Raw genomic sequence first — 7282 nt, forward strand, 5'->3', positions numbered from 1 at the left:
GCCCAGCGTGGGGCTCGAACTCATGGACTATGAAATCATGACCTGAGCCGAATTCGGACACTCAACCAACTGAACCACCCAGGCGCCCCTGACTACCAACATTAAGAAAAGCCTGCACTGACCCTCAGAGAAAAATTGGGGCAGTTTGACTTTTTAGTTTGTGGGAAGAAAAAGTCAAAAACAATGACTGAGAGCCTGCCCTGTGTCTGGCCTCTGGAGATGGCATCCCCTTCCATGTTCGATGACACTCTGTTCTGCAGACGGAAAAGTGAGGCTTAACGAGGAAAATGACTTGTCCGAGACAATGGGGTGACGGAGAGGCATACGCCGTCTCATAAATGGTTTCTTCTGATGTTTTCTAACCTGTCTGATGCACTGGCAGCCAGTGGAGATTTCCATCTTCAACAGCAAGACTTTCTGTAATGATGTAAAATGTGAAGTTGTGGGCACCGATCGCCCCTGAGGTTATATCTAGCTGCCCGAGCCTGACCTGCTCTGTTTGGCTTGCACAGTGAGTGTGGTTCCTGCTGGGGGCAGGGTGGGGGGTGGGGGGCATTTGTAACCATGAAGGTGAATGCCTTCATCCAGGAAGGCATGCCCCAGCCCCCCTTTCCCACCACTATTTCCTCCCACGGGCCGCCCTTCACTCCTGCACCTGTCTGGCCCCCTGGGCGCTGGCTTTGTGGCCCCGCCTAGAGCTCTGCTCACTCTCATATCCCATCTCTCATGTGATTCTTAGGTTTTCAGTACCATAAGCCACCTTTGTCTAGATAAAGAAGCTGAGGCCCAGAGAGGTTCAGCTACTTGCTCCAGGATGTAGAGCCAAGACTCAAGCCTAGGTCTCAAGGCCTTAGACGGCCATATTCAAGCTCTTTCCCTGCTCTGCACCGCCCCAACCTGTGGGTTATAAAGACCTCTGCTTTACTCTTTTCAAACATGCTGCAATGGAGAGCAGAGCCCTTGAGGCCTCAGCCAATCAGTCCACAGGGCCACAGAACTCTACTCACTTACCAATGGCAGCCCATCGCCATCATCATATATTATTGTTTATTAAGCACTATGTATATATTCTCCCAATTATGCCAAGAGGTTATACTGTTACACCCATTTTACAGAGGAAGAAACTGAGGTGAAAGGATTTGCCCGAGGTCACATGGCTAGGAGGGGGTAGATTCAGGATGCAACCCCAGGTATGTCTGGCTCCAAGCCTGGCTTTGTACTATACCCTGCAGCTGCCCTTCAGGCCCCCTGCCTCGGTGGAAATGAGAGCAGTTCCCAACACCACGCATTTGGCCTGTTGATGCATGTGTTTCCTTCGGGATACCAACACTGTGTCAGCTGTACAACCAAGGGGAATATCTGGACAGACCCCGAGCTGCATAGTCCATGCTATTCCTGAAGTGTTTTATTGGAAGGATGTAACTTGCTCTACCTCCTTCTTTCCTTCCCTAGTGCGTGGCTCTCCAGAAAGACCATGTTTCCTTCCATTCTTCTTCTGGGCTGCTAATACTAATTTGGAAGCAGAGGAATTCAGATCCCCAGTCATGTCGCCCTGCTCTGAACCTCAATAGCTGTGGCGCTGACGTGTTAACAGTGTGGGAAGTGATTCACCCTGTCAGCTTTGGAGACCCTTACCCCCACCCCCCCAAAGATCACCCATGACCGATGAGAGCCTCTTGGCAGTGTTAGATTGCATCTTAACATGGCAAAGCCCAAGGGGATCTGTAGTGAGCGCGCATGGAACGTGCAGAGGCTGAACGTATAATGGCTTCAGCCCCTCCAAAGAAAGCGTCCTCTCTGGGTGCATCTGGGTCGAGATGAGAGCACTTTCTCTGAAACTCGGCTTCCACTCAAGCCTTATGGCTTCAGTGCTACAGACCCAACGTGAACCTTCTGAGACGCCAACTCGTTTACTCTTGGCAACGCTCAGCTTCCTCTCACAATAGAAATGAAAGCGTGGAAGGCTTGTAAAGCAGACTCCAAAAGCATCATGCATATCTACGAACGCTTAAAATCCAAACTTTGGATGAGCTGTGCGGAGATGGATCAGAAACACATGGAGTAGTTTTTCTTTCAACTGCACCGCGGGCCTCAGAAATGAAGGGAAAAGAGCTTGGCATGGTCCACTGGGGAGTCACCGATCCCTGAGCACTGGAAGCATCAGCAAATGTTCCCCAAGCAGAAGATCGTTTGGCCGGCTTCCCCCAACTGTCAGTTCCCTCCCTGTGGGACCTGTTAAGGGAGAGAGGAAATGAGGGATAGAAGAAGCCATGAGCAGGTAGGGAGAAGGTCCTCAGGAGGGTGGACCGTGATCGTGGGGGTTATAAAGCCGTGTGGGTGATTTGAAGGCTTTGGGACGAACCTCGAGTGTTTCTTAAAATCCATGTCTACAAACAGGTTCTATTGTCTTTTTCCTCGGTGATTCAGGCAGCGTTCCTTCCGAGCTGGCTGTGGACCTTGCAAATGAGTGTGCACATCATTTAGAAACTATTCACATCCTGGAGTGGCCAGAGCACGTAGAGTGATTGGAACCATGCGGACCGTTTCCATGAAGCCTGGTAACACATAGGTCGTGCTGTCATGGGCTATTACTCGGCTGATGTTTGAAAGCATGATCTGTTATTTTCCACCTGTTTACTTTCAAAACAAAGCCCTATTGACGAAGTGAATTCTATTTTGAAGACCTCAAATGAGACTTTGAGATCAGGTCAGCTTTCGACATCCAGCCAAGACCAGATCCCATATGTTCAAGGTTAATGGCCATCTGGTCTGGAAAAGGCCAGAAGGATCACAAGATGTGTGGAAAACACATTGAAGACCAGCTCTGACTGTCTGAAGCACTTGCCGACCCACCCTAGAGTCGACGACCCCCCCACCGAGGCCACCACCGCATGACTTGTCGGGCTGCATGTCAGACTCTGGCACCAGGCACCAAATCCCATCAGAATAGCCCGTGCTTGTTTGTTGCTGGATGGGGGCAGAGTGCCGCCATGGTCAGAGCAGGAGTTCAGGCACCAGACTGGCCCGGGATTTAATCTCGGGCGAGTCTTTCAGCTTTGGGAGAACTGTCGGCTCACTGTATTCCTGCTCTGCTCTTTGTGGCACGCAGCTCACAAGGAGCCACTCAGCTCTGCTGCCCTGGATCCTGGGTCAGAGCCCTAGGTTTACACACCTTCCCCAAGCCTGTGGGCTTCACCGTCAGCACTCTCCCTCTGTTTCTCGCAGCTAAACATTTGCAGCAAGCAGGCAGCTCGGGCTCCGGGTCATGACATTGATCTCCTGTCGCCCTTCTCCAGGGGCTTACAGTAGGCAGAGTAGGACTAGAGGAAAGACACATCGCTGTCTGGGACCGAGGAACCAAAGGGTGTAGGCTTTGGACATGACCCTGAGAGTGAGTGGGGACCTCCCACCTACTCTCTCTAGCTCTGTACCGGTGACTCCTGCCAGGCAGGGCTCCACAGGGGAGGAGGGTGACAGGGCCTCCAGGAGAGCCCTGCGTGGGGAGACAGATGTAACCATGGAGTGACTAAAATACACACCACAGCAGCCTGGTGACAGCGCACGACCGTTCTTGAACTTGTGGGTTCCTGTACTTTCTATTTTATGGTAACCGTGTGGCCCTCCAGTAATTAGGAACAAAGGATGAAAGGTTTAAAAAAGGACAACGGAATACACAAAATGACAAGACAGAGGAGGGAACAGATGTGCAGCATCAGAGTGGAGTGAGGAGTTTAACTGTTGGGGTCAGGAGAGGCTTAGGGAAAGAGGATGAGTGGGGGCTTGTCAGACCATCTGCAGACACTGGGAACCAGGAGCGTGCGTCCCCACCCAGGAGACAGGGCGGCAGGGCTTGGAACCAGCATCGGCTCAGAGCTGCTGAAATGCCCAGGGGAGGGGTGGCGGGAAGGGAGGAGGAAGAGATCAGGGCTCGGTGGGAGAAATCCTGGGTGCCAGCTGCGCTTTTATCCTGAAGGCAGTAGTAAAAGGTAACTAAGCAAGGGCCTGACCCAGGGGCCACATTTGCATTTTAGAGTCTCTTTGGGGTGTGTGGAAACAGAGCTGGGGTCAGGAGACAACATCATTGGGGTTTATTTTTAACCTGCTTATGAAGGCCAGCAGTGAAGACAGCCCATTTTCCTAGCGGTTTGTGGGAGGAGTGTCAGCACCAAGGCCGTCACACCTGCCTCCCCCAGGCTCCTCAGAGTCTCCCTCCTACTGTGGGGAAGGGGCCCAGCGAAGGGGCCATCAATCTTCATTAAGTTGGGCATTGTCTTCAAGAGGAAGGCAGTGCTTGGAAAGGCTGTTTCAGGGCAGCGCTGTGACCCCCAGGGTATTTAGAAATAAAGGCTAATTGACCATAGGAAAATCAAACAGATACCATCGCTGGTGCTGTGGCTGTCCCCCCCCCCCCCCCCCCACCTCGGCCTCAACAATGGAGATGCCTGCTGGGGCCTCACAGTCCCTCCCAGCCTGTGGAACTACCCAGGGACAGAGGGACGCCTCTTCGCCTCTTCGCTTGGGGATGTCCAGTGGCGGCGAAGTGGGAAGAGGGCACGCTGCCAACGTAGGGCGGAGCCTCTCCAGGAGGGCATGAGGCCCTTCCCTGCCAGCCTGGCCCAATGGGACACTCTGCCCCATCATTTGGGAGATTTTATCATCAGAATGAAAACCCCACTTCTAGAAGGAATTCAGAGGCAGGGCCATGCTAGGTGTTGTATTGTTCTTGGCTGGATATTTGATTGCATTCAATCTGTATAGAAGTGGACCATTGGCAAAGTGCTTTCTCCTACATCATGTAGTAACTTCCCACTGGGCTGGGACTGGTGACTGAGAGGTGAAGACTCTGCTCTCAAGTAGCTCAAGGTCACTGTTGGTGTGTGTGTGTGTGTGTGTGTGTGTGTGTGTGTGTGTATGCACATACATGCATGCATGTAGCAGACATTAAACAGCAAAAGTCACCAGAGAAACTCAGGATTTCTGAAGGAAGTTCAGGGACAGATTGAGAGCATAGATAGGGTCAGCTAACTAGACCAGAACCCATTTTACAGCTGGGGAAACTGAGGCACAGGCTGTCTAGGACCTCACAGCTAAAGCAGAGATTCAAATCCAGGCAACTGGCTCTGGCCCCTGCAAGCCCATCACTAGATTGCATCATGTCTTGATGGACGTGAGCACCCCAGCTTCGTGGAACAGTCAGCAGCCATGCCTGGAGGAACCGGGTGGAATCCCACATGGGTCCACGCTCACGCGTTGCTACTGTTCTGCTTGAACCACTGGGGCAATGAGACGATCATTCCTAACCTCCAAGGTTGCTGCTCTACGTGGGGGTGTGTTTGGGGAAGGGTACGTGTGACCTCCGATGAACCCCTGACTTCACATGTTGCACCCATTTCATCATCCACAGTGGGGCCTAGCTTTCCAATGAGCTGTTTCTCCTCGCCGATGTGTGTCACCTGATTTTCAAGTGCATACCCTGACAAGATCACACCCTGTCTGTGTCTCACAGGTCCACCAATGAAGGTGAGTTATGTCAGGATCTTGCTGGACTTTCATTCTGCTGCTATCTCTTTAGCTCTTGGATAGCTGCCCTTCTCAACACCAGGGATGGAGCAGTGAATAAAACAAAACCAACAAAAGGAAGTGTTGCTCAGAGCGTTTGGGGTCAGAGCCGACTTCAGGAGGAGCACAGAAAAGACACCACAGCAACCGATCCTTATACATGTGATTTGCCAGGTGCCATACTGAGAAATTCCTGTCCTCTCCAGGGACAGGGGGTCCGTACCCGCTGACCCACCACTGGCCAAAATAGCAATTCTCAAATTGCGTCAGCTTCTCACGGAGGGCTTGAGACAACACTGATCTCTGGGTCCTGTCTGGGGCTCCTGACGCACTGGGTATGGGCTGGGATCCTAGACTGCCCTGTTAGCAGGTTCCCAGGAATGTGGATGCTGGTCGGGGGTGCTTTGTAGAATCACTGCCCTGGAGCACACTGAGGAGAGTAAGATCAGAGGGGGCTGGGGGCCGAGGCAGACCCACAGGCAGAGCTGCCTTGGAAGAGGGAGAAAGAGGAAGCAAAGGGACACCCATAGACTGTTTCCACACGGGGGGACCTGGGTCAGGTGTGGCTTTCATCCTGGGAAATATGGCCCAGCTATGTCTGAACATTCGCAGGGATAGGGTCACTGAACAACAATGGATGGAATTTACATTTTGCAGGATCTCAGATGAGAAGGGGACCACAGAACGTCCTTGGTTGTGTGAAGGGCAAGGAAGGAGCAAGGAGTGAATATCTGCAGGCTGCACCCTTTGCCGAATACAGCACTGTGCGCCTGACATCCACGGTCTCCTGAGTCCTCCCCACAGCCTTGAGATTGGTGCCGTGCTCCCTGTGTTCCAGATGAGGAAAGGAAGGCTCAGAGAAGTTAGATAACTTTCCCCAGCTCATACAGGAGTGAATGGGAGAGCCTGGATGAGAACTGACAGTCACAGCCTTGTGGCCACACAGTGCTATTCCAACATGAAAAGAACTAGATAGAAACCAGTAGCAACCATGGTTTTCTTTCGAATAGATGGAAGTTGGGTTCCCTAAAGCCCTTTTGTGGACGAGGAGCAGAAACAAGCTGGATGCTCAGAGACAGGCTGGTTGTACACCCAGTGAGGTGAGAGTCCCAGATCACTGTGGATACTTGCGAGATATTTTTCTGCTCTCCTCCACAAATAATGGCCACTGGTCCTCGTACACATGGCTCTTAAGACACTGAACAGAATCGTGACCCCACCCCCCACTTTTTATGTTGGAGCCCTAAATCCTCATGTGACTGTATTTGAATATAGGGCCTTTAAAGAGGTGATAGAGGTTAAATGAGATCATAACGGGGGGATCCCTGGTCAGATAGAATTGGTGTCTGTATAAAAGAGGAAGAGATGCCGCAACTCTCTCTCTCTCTCTCTCTCTCTCTCTCTCTCTCTCTCTCTCTCTCTTCCATGTGAGGACACAGCAAGAAGGCAGCCATCCACAAGCCACGAAGAGCCCTCACCAGAACCCAACCATGCTGGGATCCTTATCTTGGACTTTCCAGCCTCTAGAACTGTAAGAACATAAATTTCTATCGCTTCAATCACTCAGGCTATGGTATTTGTTGTTGTAGCCCAAGCAGACTGACATAGGAGCATTTCAACTGGGCAGTGGTCCTTCAGTTTAAGGAACTGACTAAAAACTTAGGGCATTAAAGGGTCTCAGAATAGTGGGATGGGCTTTGCTCCTGAAACCCTTGCTCACCTG

The sequence above is a fragment of the Panthera pardus genome, unplaced genomic scaffold (assembly GCF_024362965.1).
Source record: "Panthera pardus isolate Hobbes unplaced genomic scaffold, ASM2436296v1 HiC_scaffold_22, whole genome shotgun sequence".
NCBI lineage: Eukaryota > Metazoa > Chordata > Mammalia > Carnivora > Felidae > Panthera > Panthera pardus.